The following is a 17,224-nucleotide window of genomic DNA, read 5'->3' as shown; positions in this document are numbered from 1 at the left end:
TTAGCCTAAACGTTTATTTAGTCAGCAATCAGGCTAACGTTCTTGTTACTATTTACTAATTATGTTGGATTTATTCACTGGCATTACATGAGGTTGGTTTGTTGTTCCATCAATGAAGGTTTTAGCTATTTCAACTCATCTAACACACTTGTTAAATTGATCTTAATCTTATATTAAATATATTTATATTATTGACTATGGTTAGTTTATATATTCTCAGAAGGAACACAGTACATGCTCCACAACATGTTTAATGTATATCAACCCCAAATAGTACATAGCTAAACTTTCGATTTTCCCCCTTCATGCACCTGGAAGTAAATTGTTGTGAACCTGTTAAATTCTCCAGAAGAGTCGTCTGCTGAGCCATGCCCCCCGATGCTGCTGTGCCTCCTGCAGGAAGCCAGACCTGGTCCTGCCTCTGACTGTCAACTGTGACTGGGACTTTGAGTTCCCCAATGCTCGCAGGACCCCCATCTCCAAACACAAGACCACCACTGACATCAACGTGAAGCAAGAGTTTCTGCACAACAAATTACGGTAGAATTAGTCCGAATAAACCATTGACTTTGGGTAAGAGGAACAAACTACGGCATAATTAGAACTAAATTATTGGGTTAGAGTAAGAGGTGTCTATAGGTTTAGAGTAGTAGGAGGTGTCTTAGTCCTAATAAACTATTGGGTTAGGAGGTGTCTTGGTCCTAATAAACTATTGGGTTAGGAGGTGTGTTGGTCCTAATAAACTATTGGGTTAGGAGGTGTCTTTGTCTAAATAAACTAGGAGGTGTCTTGGTCCTAATAAACTATTGGGTTAGGAGGTGTCTTAGTCCTAATAAACTATTGGGTTAGGAGGTGTCTTGGTCCTAATAAACTATTGGGTTAGGAGGTGTCTTGGTCCTAATAAACTATTGGGTTAGGAGGTGTCTTTGTCTAAATAAACTAGGAGGTGTCTTGGTCCTAATAAACTATTGGGTTAGGAGGTGTCTTAGTCCTAATAAACTATTGGGTTAGGAGGTGTCTTGGTCCTAATAAACTATTGGGTTAGGAGGTGTCTTTGTCTAAATAAACTAGGTGGTGTCTTGGTCCTAATAAACTATTGGGTTAGGAGGTGTCTTTGTCTAAATAAACTAGGAGGTGTCTTGGTCCTAATAAACTATTGGGTTAGGAGGTGTCTTAGTCCTAATAAACTATTGGGTTAGGAGGTGTCTTGGTCCTAATAAACTATTGGGTTAGGAGGTGTCTTTGTCTAAATAAACTAGGAGGTGTCTTGGTCCTAATAAACTATTGGGTTAGGAGGTGTCTTGGTCCTAATAAACTATTGGGTTAGGAGGTGTCTTTGTCTAAATAAACTAGGAGGTGTCTTGGTCCTAATAAACTATTGGGTTAGGAGGTGTCTTAGTCCTAATAAACTATTGGGTTAGGAGGTGTCTTAGTCCTAATTAACTATTGGGTTAGTGTAGCAGGTGTCTTTGTCCAAATAAACTATATGGTTAGTGTAGCAGGTGTCTTGTCCAAATAAACTATATGGTTAGTGTAGCAGGTTAGGTTAGGAGGTGTTTTGGTCCTAATAAACTATTGGGTTAGGAGGTGTCTTGGTCCTAATAAACTATTGGGTTAGGAGGTGTCTTGGTCCTAATAAACTATTGGGTTAGGAGGTGTCTTGGTCCTAATAAACTATTGGGTTAGGAGGTGTCTTGGTCCTAATAAACTATTGGGTTAGGAGGTGTCTTAGTCCTAATAAACTATTGGGTTAGGAGGTGTCTTAGTCCTAAACTATTGGGTTAGGAGGTGTCTTAGTCCTAAAACTATTGGGTTTGGGTGGGTGTCTTTATTAGTAATAAACTATTCCAAATCAAAGTTTATTTGTCACGTGCGCCGAATACAGCAGGTGTAGACCTTACACTGAAATACTTACTTACAGGCTCTGACCAACAGTGCAATTGAAGTTAAAAAAAAGAAAAAAAGTATTAGGTGAACAATAGATAGTCCTAATAAACTATTTGGTTGGTGTAGGAGGTGTCTTAGTCCTAATAAACTATTGGGTTGGTGTAGGAGGTGTCTTAGTCCTAAAACTATTGGGTTTGTGCGGTAGCGAGGCTGAATACAGTAGCGAGGCTGTATACAGTAGAGGCAATATACAGTAGCAAGGCTGTATACAGTAGAGACTATACAGTAGGGAGGCTGTATACAGGAGAGGCTGTATACAGGAGAGGTTATATACTGGAGAGAGGTTATATACAGTGGGGAGATTGTATACAGTAGAGGCTATATACAGTAGCGAGACTATATACAGTAGAGAGGCTGTATACAGTGGAGAGGCTGTATACAGTGGAGAGGCTGTATACAATCAAGGTTATATTCAGTGGATAGGTTATATACAGTGGATAGGTTATATACAGTGGATAGGTTATATACAGTGGATAGGTTATATACAGTGGATAGGTTATATACAGTAGAGGCTGTATACAGTAGAGGCTGTATACAGTAGAGGCTGTATACATTGGAGAGACTATATACAGTAGCGAGGATATATACAGTGGAGAGGATATATACAGTGGAGAGGCTGTACACAGTGGAGAGGAGAGGCTGTACACAGTGGAGAGGCTGTATACAGTGGAGAGGAGAGGCTGTACACAGTGGATAGGTTATATACAGTGGATAGGTTATATACAGTAGAGGCTGTATACAGTAGAGGTTATATACAGTAGAGGTTATATACATTGGAGAGACTATATACAGTAGCGAGGATATATACAGTAGCGAGGATATATACAGTGGAGAGGATATACACAGTGGAGAGGCTGTACACAGTGGAGAGGCTGTACACAGTGGAGAGGAGAGGCTGTACACAGTGGAGAGGCTGTATACAGTCGAGGCTGTACACTGAGAGGCTGTATACAGTGGAGGGGCTATATACAGTGGAGGGGCTATATACAGTGGAGAGGCTATATACAGTAGCGAGGTTATATACAGTAGAGGCTGTATACAGTAGAGGTTATATACAGTAGAGGCTGTATACAGTGGAGATGCTGTATACAGTGGAGTGGTAATATATACAGTGGAGAGGTTGTATACAGTAGGGGTTATATACAGTGGAGAGGCTGTACACAGTGGAGAGGCTGTACACAGTGGAGAGGCTGTATACAGTGGAGAGGCTGTATACATTAGAGGTTATATTCAGGAGAGGCCGTATACAGTGGAGAGGCTGTATACAGTGGAGAGGCTGTATACAGTGGAGAGGCTGTATACAGTGGAGAGGCTGTATACAGTAGAGGTTATATACAGTAGAGGGTCAGTATACAGTAGAGGGTCGGTATACAGTAGAGGGTCGGTATACAGTAGGCGTTATATACAGTGGAGAGGCTGTACGCAGTGGGGGGGCTATATACAGTAGTGAGGTTGTATACAGTAGAGAGGTTGTATACAGGAGTGGCTGTATACAGGAGAGGTTATACACAGAGGCTGTACATAGTAGAAGTTATATACAGTAGAGGCTGTACACAGTGGAGAGGCTGTATACAGTAGAGGTTATATTCAGGAGAGGCTGTGTACAGTAGAGGTTATATACAGTAAAGAGGCTGTATACAGTAGAGGCTGTATACAGTAGAGGCTATATTCAGGAGAGGCTGTGAACAGTAGAGGTTATATACAGTAGAGGTTATATACAGAGGAGAGGCTGTATACAGTAGAGGTTGTATACAGGAGAGGCTGTATACAGGAGAGGCTGTATACAGTGGAAGGGCTGTATACAGTGGAGAGGCTGTATACAGTGGAGAGGCTGTATACAGTGGAGAGGTTGTATACAGTGGAGAGGTAATATATACAGTGGAGAGGTAATATATACAGTGGAGAGGTTGTATACAGTAGGGGTTGTATACAGGAGAGGCTGTACACAGTGGAGAGGCTGTACGCAGTGGAGAGGCTGTACGCAGTGGAGAGGCTGTACGCAGTGGAGAGGCTGTACGCAGTGGAGGGGCTGTACGCAGTGGAGGGGCTGTACGCAGTGGAGGGGCTGTACGCAGTGGAGGGGCTGTACGCAGTGGAGGGGCTGTACGCAGTAGAGGCTGTACACAGTAGAGGCTGTATACAGTAGAGGCTGTATACAGTAGAGGCTGTATACAGTAGAGGTTATATACAGTGGAGAGGCTGTATACAGTAGAGGTTATCTACAGTAGAGGCTGTATACAGTAGAGGTTATATTCAGGAGAGGCTGTGTACAGTAGAGGTTATATACAGTGGAGAGGCTGTATATTTTATTTATTTATTTTATTTTACCTTTATTTAACCAGGTAGGCAAGTTGAGAACAAGTTCTCATTTACAATTGCGACCTGGCCAAGATAAAGCAAAGCAGTTCGACAGATACAACAACACAGAGTTACACATGGAGTAAAACAAACATACAGTCAATAATACAGTATAAACAAGTCTATATACAATGTGAGCAAATGAGGTGAGAAGGGAGGTAAAGGCAAAAAAAGGCCATGGTGGCAAAGTAAATACAATATAGCAAGTAAAACACTGGAATGGTAGTTTTGCAATGGAAGAATGTGCAAAGTAGAAATAAAAATAATGGGGAGCAAAATAAATAAATTAAAATTAAATACAGTTGGGAAAGAGGTAGTTGTTTGGGCTAAATTATAGGTGGGCTATGTACAGGTGCAGTAATCTGTGAGCTGCTCTGACAGTTGGTGCTTAAAGCTAGTGAGGGAGATAAGTGTTTCCAGTTTCAGAGATTTTTGTAGTTCGTTCCAGTCATTGGCAGCAAAGAAATGGAAGGAGAGGCGGCCAAAGAAAGAATTGGTTTTGGGGGTGGCTAGAGAGATATACCTGCTGGAGCGTGTGCTACAGGTGGGAGATGCTATGGTGACCAGCGAGCTGAGATAAGGGGGGACTTTACCTAGCAGGGTCTTGTAGATGACATGGAGCCAGTGGGTTTGGCGACGAGTATGAAGCGAGGGCCAGCCAACGAGAGCGTACAGGTCGCAATGGTGGGTAGTATATGGGGCTTTGGTGACAAAACGGATTGCACTGTGATAGACTGCATCCAATTTGTTGAGTAGGGTATTGGAGGCTATTTTGTAAATGACATCGCCAAAGTCGAGGATTGGTAGGATGGTCAGTTTTACAAGGGTATGTTTGGCAGCATGAGTGAAGGATGCTTTGTTGCGAAATAGGAAGCCAATTCTAGATTTAACTTTGGATTGGAGATGTTTGATATGGGTCTGGAAGGAGAGTTTACAGTCCAACCAGACACCTAAGTATTTGTAGTTGTCCACGTATTCTAAGTCAGAGCCGTCCAGAGTAGTGATGTTGGACAGGCGGGTAGGTGCAGGTAGCGATCGGTTGAAGAGCATGCATTTAGTTTTACTTGTATTAAAGAGCAATTGGAGGCCACGGAAGGAGAGTTGTATGGCATTGAAGCTTGCCTGGAGGGTTGTTAACACAGTGTCCAAAGAAGGGCCGGAAGTATACAGAATGGTGTCGTCTGCGTAGAGGTGGATCAGAGACTCACCAGCAGCAAGAGCGACCTCATTGATGTATACAGAGAAGAGAGTCGGTCCAAGAATTGAACCCTGTGGCACCCCCATAGAGACTGCCAGAGGTCCGGACAGCAGACCCTCCGATTTGACACACTGAACTCTATCAGAGAAGTAGTTGGTGAACCAGGCGAGGCAATCATTTGAGAAACCAAGGCTGTCGAGTCTGCCGATGAGGATGTGGTGATTGACAGAGTACACAGTGGAGAGGCTGTACACAGTGGAGAGGCTGTACACAGTGGAGAGGCTGTACACAGTGGAGAGGCTGTACACAGTGGAGAGGCTGTACACAGTGGAGAGGCTGTACACAGTGGAGAGGCTGTACACAGTGGAGAGGCTGTACACAGTGGAGAGGCTGTACACAGTGGAGAGGCTGTACACAGTGGAGAGGCTGTACACAGTGGAGAGGCTGTACACAGTGGAGAGGCTGTACACAGTGGAGAGGCTGTACACAGTGGAGAGGCTGTACACTGTGGAGAGGCTGTACACAGAGAGGCTGTATACAGTGGAGGGGCTGTACACTGTGGAGAGGCTGTACACTGTGGAGAGGCTGTACACTGTGGAGAGGCTGTACACTGTGGAGAGGCTGTACACAGTGGAGAGGCTGTACACAGTGGAGAGGCTGTACACAGTGGAGAGGCTGTACACAGTGGAGAGGCTGTACACAGTGGAGAGGCTGTACACAGTGGAGAGGCTGTATACAGTGGAGAGGCTGTACACAGTGGAGAGGCTGTACACAGAGAGGCTGTATACAGTGGAGGGGCTATATACAGTGGAGAGGCTATATACAGTGGAGAGGCTATATACAGTAGCGAGGCTATATACAGTAGCGAGGTTATACAGTGGAGAGGCTGTATACATTAGAGGCTGTATACAGTAGAGGTTATATTCAGGAGAGGCCGTGTACAGTAGAGGTTATATACAGTAGAGGTTATATACAGTGGAGAGGCTGTATACAGTAGAGGTTATATACAGTAGAGGTTGTGTACAGGAGAGGCTGTATACAGGAGAGGCTGTATACAGGAGAGGCTGTATACAGGAGAGGCTGTATACAGGAGAGGCTGTATACAGTGGAGAGGCTGTATACAGTGGAGAGGCTGTACACAGTGGAGAGGCTGTATACAGTGGAGAGGTTAGATACAGTGGAGAGGCTGTATACAGTAGAGGCTATATACAGTAGCGGTTATATACAGTGGAGAGGCTGTATACAGTAGAGGTTATATACAGTAGAGGCTATATACAGTGCAGAGGCTGTATACAGTAGGTGTTATATACAGTAGAGGTGTTATATACAGTAGAGGTTATATACAGTGGAGAAGCTGTATACAGTAGAGGTTATATACAGTGGAGAGGCTGTATACAGTAGAGGCTGTATACAGTAGAGGTTATATACAGTAGAGGCTGTACACAGTGGAGAGGCTGTATACAGTAGAGATTATATTCAGGAGAGGCTGTGTACAGTAGAGGTTATATACAGTAGAGGCTGTATACAGTGGAGAGGCTGTATACAGTGGAGAGGTTAGATACAGTAGCGAGACTATATACAGTAGCGAGACTATATACAGTAGAGAGGCTGTATACAGTAGAGGTTATATACAGTAGAGGTTAAATACAGTGGAGAGGCTGTATACAGTAGAGGTTATATACAGTAGAGGCTATATACAGTAGAGGTTATATACATTACAGGCTATATACAGTGTAGAGGCTGTATACAGTAGGTGTTATATACAGTAGAGGTGTTATATACAGTAGAGGTTATATACAGTGGAGAGACTATATACAGTAGCGAGTTTATATACAGTAGAGGCTATATACAGTAGAGGCTATATACAGTAGAGGCTATATACAGTAGAGGCTATATACAGTAGAGGCTATATACAGTAGAGGTTGTATACAGTAGAGGCTGTATACTGTAGAGAGGCTGTATACTGTAGAGAGGCTGTATACTGTAGAGAGGCTGTATACTGTAGAGAGGCTGTATACTGTAGAGAGGCTGTATACAGTGGAGAGGCTGTATGCAGTGGAGAGGCTGTATACAGTGGAGAGGTTGTATACAGTGGAGAGGTTGTATACAGTAGAGGTTGTATACAGTAGAGGTTGTATACAGTAGAGGTTGTATACAGTGGTGAGACTATACAGTGGAGTCTATGTACAGGAGACAGGTTTTTATTTTTTCATTTTATTTTATTTCACCTTTATTTAACCAGGTAGGCAAGTTGAGAACAAGTGCTCATTTACAATTGCGACCTGGCCAAGATAGAACAAAGCAGTTCGACACATACAACAACACAGAGTTACACATGGAGTGAAACAAACATACAGTCAATAATACAGTAGAAACAAGTCTCTATACGATGAGAGCAAATGAGGTGAGATAAGGGAGATAAAGGCAAAAAAAAGACCATAGTGGCAAAGTAAATACAATATTGCAAGTAAAAGATGTGCCTGGCTCACAGCTAACTGGTGCTAGCTTCGTGGCAGTGGCGTTAGCCACTATATCCAATCGGTAGCAGCGGTGATCCGGTGCCAAGGTTCCGAGTTTACAGCAAGGATCCGGTGGAGTTTTGGGCTCTAGCCGTGTATGAGTGGGGTTCGGGTGAACAGCTGAGTAGGCCGGGAGGTGGGCCTCAGGGATAGCTTCAGTACTGGGTGCCACGGTGAGTGAAAGCTAGCTGCGAGCTGTGAGCCAGTTATAGCTGTGAGCCAGTTATAGCTGTGAGCCAGTTATAGCTGTGAGCCAGTTATAGCTGTGAGCCAGTTATAGCTGTGAGCCAGTTATAGCTGTGAGCCAGTTATAGCTGTGAGCCAGTTATAGCTGTGAGCCAGTTATAGCTGTGAGCCAGTTATAGCTGTGAGCCAGCTATAGCTGTGAGGATCAGAAGTAGTGGTCCAGGGATTACGGCAGGAATCCAGCGTTGTTGTGGAGAGACCGATATCCGATATTGGTAGACTAGCGAGTATTATCCAGGCTAAGAACAGGGCTGGTATCTGTGCAGAAGGTAAAAGCCGCTAGCAGTGGCTAACAATGACTAAATAGCTTGTTAGCTTCTGGAGATACTTGAATGTGTTCTAAAATTGAAAATAATAGCGATTCCATATCACATTGGGTGAGGCAGGTTACCGGAAGGTATAATCGAATAAAAAATCGATATATATATATATATATACAAAAAATGGGTGGCTGTATACAGTAGCGGGGCTGTATACAGTAGCGTGGCTGTATACAGTAGCGGGGCTGCATACAGTAGTGTGGCTGTATACATGCAACCGGTTAGTCGGGCTGATTGAGGTAGTATGTTCATGAATGTTTTGTTCGTGACTATGCATATATGATAAACGGAGTAGCAGCAGCGTAAAAGAGGGGTTGGGTAGCCTTTTGATTACCTGTTCAGGAGGTAATCAACCCCACACATGAATGGTCTCAGGATGCTTTACTGTTGGCATGAGCTGAATCAGCTTTAGGAGACGGTCCTGGCGCTTGCTGGACTTTCTTGGGCGCCCTGAAGCCTTCTTCACAACAATTGAACCGCTGTCCTTGAAGTTCTTGATGATCCGATAAATGGTTGATTTAGGTGCAATCTTACTGGCAGTAATATCCTTGCCTGTGAAGCCCTTTCTGTGCAAAGCAATGATGACGGCATGTGTTTCCTTGCAGGTAACCATGATTGACAGAGGAAGAACAATGATTCCAAGCATCACCCTCTTTTTGAAGCTTCCAGTCTGTTATTCGAACTCAATCAGCATGACAGAGCCTTGTCCTCGTCAACAGCCTTGTCCTCGTCAACAGCCTTGTCCTCGTCAACAGCCTTGTCCTCGTCAACAGCCTTGTCCTCGTCAACAGCCTTGTCCTCGTCAACAGCCTTGTCCTCGTCAACAGCCTTGTCCTCGTCAACAGCCTTGTCCTCGTCAACAGCCTTGTCCTCGTCAACAGCCTTGTCCTCGTCAACAGCCTTGTCCTCGTCAACAGCCTTGTCCTCGTCAACAGCCTTGTCCTCGTCAACAGCCTTGTCCTCGTCAACACTCACACCTGTGTTAACGAGAGAATCGCTGACATGTCAGCTGGTCCTTTTGTGGCAGGGCTGAAATGCAGTAGAAGTGTTTTTGGGGGATTCAGTTAATTTGTATGGCAAAGAGGGACTTTGCAATTAATTGCAATTCATCTGATCACTCTTCATAACATTCTGGAGTATATGAAAATGACCATCATACAAACTGAAGCAGCAGACTTTGTGAAAATCAATATTTGTGTCCTTCTCAACTTTTGGCCACGACTGTACAAAATAAGTTACAAATAACGCACAAAAACCCACAATAGCACAATTTGTTGGGCGCCCGTGAAACTCCTGCCATTTCTTCTGCCACCATTTTAGATGTTGGGATAGGGTATGATGTACCTATTGGCTTAGGGTAGGAGTTTTCTTAGTACTAATACACTATTGGGTAGGGGGTGTCTTAGTACTAGTATAGTGTCTCATGTCTAGGGCCCTAACCCTTGGCAGATGCTTAATTTGTAGAACCTAACCTGGTTCCTGTACAAATGTTTTACGTCCAGGGTATCAAAGCCAGTAACAGCAGCCTCGTCCACCACAGAAGACTTTAGCTGCAAACTGAAGGAGGCCGTCGGCAGCAGAGTGAGAGTCTGCGCCTTCTCCAGCCCTGAATACCTTCCCTGGAGGATTGGACACAGGACAGGTGGGTTAAAGGGGGTACTATCCTCTACCTCTAACCCTACTCACCATGTAATACTGTCCTCTACCTCTAACCCTCCTCATCCTCACCATATAATACTGTCCTCTACCTCTAACCCTCCTCATCCTCACCATACAATACTGTCCTCTACCTCTACCCCTCCTCATCCTCACCATATAATACTGTCCTCTACCTCTAACCCTCCTCATCCTCACCATATAATACTGTCCTCTACCTCTAACCCTCCTCATCCTCACCATATAATACTGTCCTCTACCTCTAACCCTCCTCATCCTCACCATGTAATACTGTCCTCTACCTCTAACCCTACTCATCCTCACCATATAATACTGTCCTCTACCTCTAACCCTCCTCATCTCACCATATAATACTGTCCTCTACCTCTAACCCTTCTCATCCTCACCATGTAATACTGTCCTCTACCTCTAACCCTCCTCATCCTCACCATGTAATACTGTCCTCTACCTCTAACCCTCCTCATCCTGTCCTCTAACCCTCCTCATCCTCACCATGTAATACTGTCCTCTACCTCTAACCCTTCTCATACTCACCATGTAATACTGTCCTCTACCTCTAACCCTCCTCATCCTCACCATATAATACTGTCCTCTACCTCTAAACCTACTCATCCTCACCATGTAATACTGTCCTCTACCTCTAACCCTCCTCATCCTCACCATGTAATACTGTCCTCTAACCCTCCTCATCCTCACCATGTAATACTATCCTCTACCTCTAACCCTACTCACCATGTAATACTGTCCTCTACCTCTAACCCTCCTCATCCTCACCATATAATACTGTCCTCTACCTCTAACCCTCCTCATCCTCACCATACAATACTGTCCTCTACCTCTAACCCTCCTCATCCTCACCATATAATACTGTCCTCTACCTCTAACCCTCCTCATCCTCACCATATAATACTGTCCTCTACCTCTAACCCTCCTCATCCTCACCATATAATACTGTCCTCTACCTCTAACCCTCCTCATCCTCACCATGTAATACTGTCCTCTACCTCTAACCCTACTCATCCTCACCATATAATACTGTCCTCTACCTCTAACCCTCCTCATCCTCACCATATAATACTGTCCTCTACCTCTAACCCTTCTCATCCTCACCATGTAATACTGTCCTCTACCTCTAACCCTCCTCATCCTCACCATGTAATACTGTCCTCTACCTCTAACCCTCCTCATCCTGTCCTCTAACCCTCCTCATCCTCACCATGTAATACTGTCCTCTACCTCTAACCCTTCTCATACTCACCATGTAATACTGTCCTCTACCTCTAACCCTCCTCATCCTCACCATATAATACTGTCCTCTACCTCTAAACCTACTCATCCTCACCATGTAATACTGTCCTCTACCTCTAACCCTCCTCATCCTCACCATGTAATACTGTCCTCTAACCCTCCTCATCCTCACCATGTAATACTGTCCTCTAACCCTCCTCATCCTCACCATGTAATACTGTCCTCTACCTCTAACCCTTCTCATACTCACCATGTAATACTGTCCTCTACCTCTAACCCTCCTCATCCTCACCATATAATACTGTCCTCTAACCCTCCTCATCCTCACCATGTAATACTGTCCTCTACCTCTAAACCTACTCACCATATAATACTGTCCTCTACCTCTAACCCTCCTCATCCTCACCATATAATACTGTCCTCTACCTCTAAACCTACTCACCATATAATACTGTCCTCTACCTCTAACCCTCCTCATCCTTACCATACAATACTGTCCTCTACCTCTAACCCTCCTCATCCTCACCATATAATACTGTCCTCTACCTCTAACCCTCCTCATCCTCACCATACAATACTGTCCTCTACCTCTAACCCTCCTCATCCTCACCATATAATACTGTCCTCTACCTCTAACCCTCCTCATCCTCACCATACAATACTGTTCTCTACCTCTGACCCTCCTCATCCTCACCATGTAATACTGTCCTCTACCTCTAACCCTCCTCATCCTCACCATGTAATACTGTCCTCTAACCCTCCTCATCCTCACCATGTAATACTGTCCTCTAACCCTCCTCATCCTCACCATATAATACTGTCCTCTACCTCTAACCCTCCTCATCCTCACCATATAATACTGTCCTCTACCTCTAACCCTCCTCATCCTCACCATATAATACTGTCCTCTACCTCTAACCCTCCTCATCCTCACCATGTAATACTGTCCTCTACCTCTAACCCTCCTCATCCTCACCATGTAATACTGTCCTCTAACCCTCCTCATCCTCACCATGTAATACTGTCCTCTAACCCTCCTCATCCTCACCATGTAATACTGTCCTCTACCTCTAAACCTACTCACCATATAATACTGTCCTCTACCTCTAACCCTCCTCATCCTCACCATGTAATACTGTCTTCTACCTCTAACCCTCCTCATCCTCACCATGTAATACTGTCCTCTACCTCTAACCCTCCTCATCCTCACCATATAATACTGTCCTCTACCTCTAACCCTCCTCATCCTCACCATGTAATACTGTCCTCTACCTCTAACCCTCCTCATCCTCACCCTGTAATACTGTCCTCTACCTCTAACCCTCCTCATCCTCACCATGTAATACTGTCCTCGAACCCTCCTCATCCTCACCATGTAATACTGTCCTCTACCTCTAACCCTCCTCATCCTCACCATATAATACTGTCCTCTACCTCTAACCCTCCTCATATTCACCATGTAATACTGTCCTCCTCTAACCCTCCTCATCCTCACAATGTAATACTGTCCTCCTCTAACCCTCCTCATCCTCACAATGTAATGCTGTCCTCTAACCCTCCTCATCCTCACCATGTAATACTGTCCTCCTCTAACCCTACTCACCATGTAATATTGTCCTCTACCTCTAACCCTTCTCATCCTCACCATGTAATACTGTCCTCGAACCCTCCTCATCCTCACCATGTAATACTGTCCTCTACCTCTAACCCTCCTCATCCTCACCATATAATACTGTCCTCCTCTAACCCTCCTCATCCTCACAATGTAATTCTGTCCTCTAACCCTTCTCATCCTCACCATGTAATACTGTCCTCTAACCCTCCTCATCCTCACCATGTAATACTGTCCTCCTCTAACCCTACTCACCATGTAATATTGTCCTCTACCTCTAACCCTCCTCATCCTCACCATGTAATACTGTCCTCTAACCCTCCTCATCCTCACCATGTAATACTGTCCTCCTCTAACCCTACTCACCATGTAATACTGTCCTCTACCTCTAACCCTCCTCATCCTCACCATATAATACTGTCCTCTACCTCTAACCCTCCTCATCCTCACCATGTAATTACTGTCTTCTACATCTAACCCTCCTCATCCTCACCATGTAATACTGTCCTCTACCTCTAACCCTCCTCATCCTCACCATGTAATTACTGTCTTCTACATCTAACCCTCCTCATCCTCACCATGTAATACTGTCCTCTACCTCTAACCCTCCTCATCCTCACCATGTAATACTGTCCTCTACCTCTAACCCTCCTCATCCTCACCATGTAATATTGACCTCGACCTCTAACCCTCCTCATCCTCACCATGTAATACTTTCCTCGACCTCTAACCCTCCTCATCCTCACCATGTAATACTGTCTTCTACCTCTAACCCTCCTCATCCTCACCATGTAATACTGTCCTCTACCTCTAACCCTCCTCATCCTCACCATGTAATATTGACCTCGACCTCTAACCCTCCTCATCCTCACCATGTAATACTTTCCTCGACCTCTAACCCTCCTCATCCTCACCATGTAATATTGACCTCGACCTCTAACCCTCCTCATCCTCACCATGTAATACTTTCCTCGACCTCTAACCCTCCTCATCCTCACCATGTAATACTGTCTTCTACCTCTAACCCTCCTCATCCTCACCATATAATACTGTCCTCTACCTCAACCCTCCTCATCCTCACCATGTAATACTTTCCTCGACCTCTAACCCTCCTCATCCTCACCATGTAATATTGACCTCGACCTCTAACCCTCCTCATCCTCACCATGTAATACTGTCCTCTACCTCTAACCCTTCTCATACTCACCATGTAATACTGTCCTCTACCTCTAACCCTCCTCATCCTCACCATATAATACTGTCCTCTAACCCTCCTCATCCTCACCATGTAATACTGTCCTCTACCTCTAAACCTACTCACCATATAATACTGTCCTCTACCTCTAACCCTCCTCATCCTCACCATATAATACTGTCCTCTACCTCTAAACCTCCTCATCCTCACCATACAATACTGTCCTCTACCTCTAACCCTCCTCATCCTCACCATATAATACTGTCCTCTACCTCTAACCCTCCTCATCCTCACCATACAATACTGTTCTCTACCTCTGACCCTCCTCATCCTCACCATGTAATACTGTCCTCTACCTCTAACCCTCCTCATCCTCACCATGTAATCCTGTCCTCTAACCCTCCTCATCCTCACCATGTAATACTGTCCTCTAACCCTCCTCATCCTCACCATGTAATACTGTCCTCTACCTCTAACCCTCCTCATCCTCACCATGTAATACTGTCCTCTACCTCTAACCCTCCTCATCCTCACCATATAATACTGTCCTCTACCTCTAACCCTCCTCATCCTCACCATGTAATACTGTCCTCTACCTCTAACCCTCCTCATCCTCACCATGTAATACTGTCCTCTACCTCTAACCCTCCTCATCCTCACCATGTAATACTGTCTTCTACCTCTAACCCTCCTCATCCTCACCATGTAATACTGTCCTCTACCTCTAACCCTCCTCATCCTCACCATATAATACTGTCCTCTACCTCTAACCCTCCTCATCCTCACCATGTAATACTGTCCTCTACCTCTAACCCTCCTCATCCTCACCCTGTAATACTGTCCTCTACCTCTAACCCTCCTCATCCTCACCATGTAATACTGTCCTCGAACCCTCCTCATCCTCACCATGTAATACTGTCCTCTACCTCTAACCCTCCTCATCCTCACCATATAATACTGTCCTCTACCTCTAACCCTCCTCATATTCACCATGTAATACTGTCCTCCTCTAACCCTCCTCATCCTCACAATGTAATACTGTCCTCCTCTAACCCTCCTCATCCTCACAATGTAATGCTGTCCTCTAACCCTCCTCATCCTCACCATGTAATACTGTCCTCCTCTAACCCTACTCACCATGTAATATTGTCCTCTACCTCTAACCCTTCTCATCCTCACCATGTAATACTGTCCTCGAACCCTCCTCATCCTCACCATGTAATACTGTCCTCTACCTCTAACCCTCCTCATCCTCACCATATAATACTGTCCTCCTCTAACCCTCCTCATCCTCACAATGTAATTCTGTCCTCTAACCCTTCTCATCCTCACCATGTAATACTGTCCTCTAACCCTCCTCATCCTCACCATGTAATACTGTCCTCCTCTAACCCTACTCACCATGTAATATTGTCCTCTACCTCTAACCCTCCTCATCCTCACCATGTAATACTGTCCTCTAACCCTCCTCATCCTCACCATGTAATACTGTCCTCCTCTAACCCTACTCACCATGTAATACTGTCCTCTACCTCTAACCCTCCTCATCCTCACCATATAATACTGTCCTCTACCTCTAACCCTCCTCATCCTCACCATGTAATTACTGTCTTCTACATCTAACCCTCCTCATCCTCACCATGTAATACTGTCCTCTACCTCTAACCCTCCTCATCCTCACCATGTAATTACTGTCTTCTACATCTAACCCTCCTCATCCTCACCATGTAATACTGTCCTCTACCTCTAACCCTCCTCATCCTCACCATGTAATACTGTCCTCTACCTCTAACCCTCCTCATCCTCACCATGTAATATTGACCTCGACCTCTAACCCTCCTCATCCTCACCATGTAATACTTTCCTCGACCTCTAACCCTCCTCATCCTCACCATGTAATACTGTCTTCTACCTCTAACCCTCCTCATCCTCACCATGTAATACTGTCCTCTACCTCTAACCCTCCTCATCCTCACCATGTAATATTGACCTCGACCTCTAACCCTCCTCATCCTCACCATGTAATACTTTCCTCGACCTCTAACCCTCCTCATCCTCACCATGTAATATTGACCTCGACCTCTAACCCTCCTCATCCTCACCATGTAATACTTTCCTCGACCTCTAACCCTCCTCATCCTCACCATGTAATACTGTCTTCTACCTCTAACCCTCCTCATCCTCACCATATAATACTGTCCTCTACCTCAACCCTCCTCATCCTCACCATGTAATACTTTCCTCGACCTCTAACCCTCCTCATCCTCACCATGTAATATTGACCTCGACCTCTAACCCTCCTCATCCTCACCATGTAATACTTTCCTCGACCTCTAACCCTCCTCATCCTCACCATGTAATACTGTCCTCTACCTCTAACCCTCCTCATCCTCACCATGTAATACTGTCCTCCTCAAACCCAAAGCCAACAACATATATAGTATCCAGCTACCCCTCCACTACAATAACTGCCCCAAGGCCAACATCTACCCCTCTGCTACAGTAACTGCCCCAATGCCAACAACATCTATAGTATCCATCTACCCCTCTACTACAGTAACTGTAGTGCAGCAACCCTTCTAACCCCTCCCCCCTCTGGCAGACACCAAGCCCTTGGTACTTTCACAGGTAACATTTGAAATACTTCATTAAGGTTGCAGGTTAGAGGTCAGCCTTGGTTGGGGTTAGAGGTATCTCAATCTCTTCGTTCAAAGACTCAATCATGGACACGCTTCCTCACAGTTGTGGCTGCTTCGCGTGATGTATTGTTGTCTCTACCCTTGTGCTGTTGTCTGTGCCCAATAATGTTTGTACCATGTTTTGTGCTGCTACCATGTTATGTTGTGTTGCTTCCATGCTGTGTTGTCATGTGTTGCTGCCTTGCTATGTTGTTGTCTTAGGTCT

The 17,224-nt window shown here is 44.9% G+C and overlaps 1 protein-coding gene across 1 annotated transcript in view; it reads left to right on the top strand.

Moving 5' to 3' along the window:
• Positions 1-346: 346 nt before the first annotated feature.
• LOC112251676 overlaps positions 347-17,224 on the top strand; it is a 30,027-nt gene continuing 13,149 nt past the window's right edge. The window contains exons 1-2 of the mRNA XM_042316879.1: positions 347-540; positions 10,091-10,230. The gene's annotated coding sequence lies outside the window, so the exon portion shown is untranslated. The remainder of the gene's footprint in view (positions 541-10,090; positions 10,231-17,224) is intronic.

This window comes from Oncorhynchus tshawytscha, unplaced genomic scaffold (assembly GCF_018296145.1).
Source record: "Oncorhynchus tshawytscha isolate Ot180627B unplaced genomic scaffold, Otsh_v2.0 Un_contig_2559_pilon_pilon, whole genome shotgun sequence".
Taxonomy (NCBI): domain Eukaryota; kingdom Metazoa; phylum Chordata; class Actinopteri; order Salmoniformes; family Salmonidae; genus Oncorhynchus; species Oncorhynchus tshawytscha.
The sequence above is the reverse complement of the archived record's forward strand: the minus strand, read 5'-3'. Positions and strand labels throughout refer to the sequence as shown.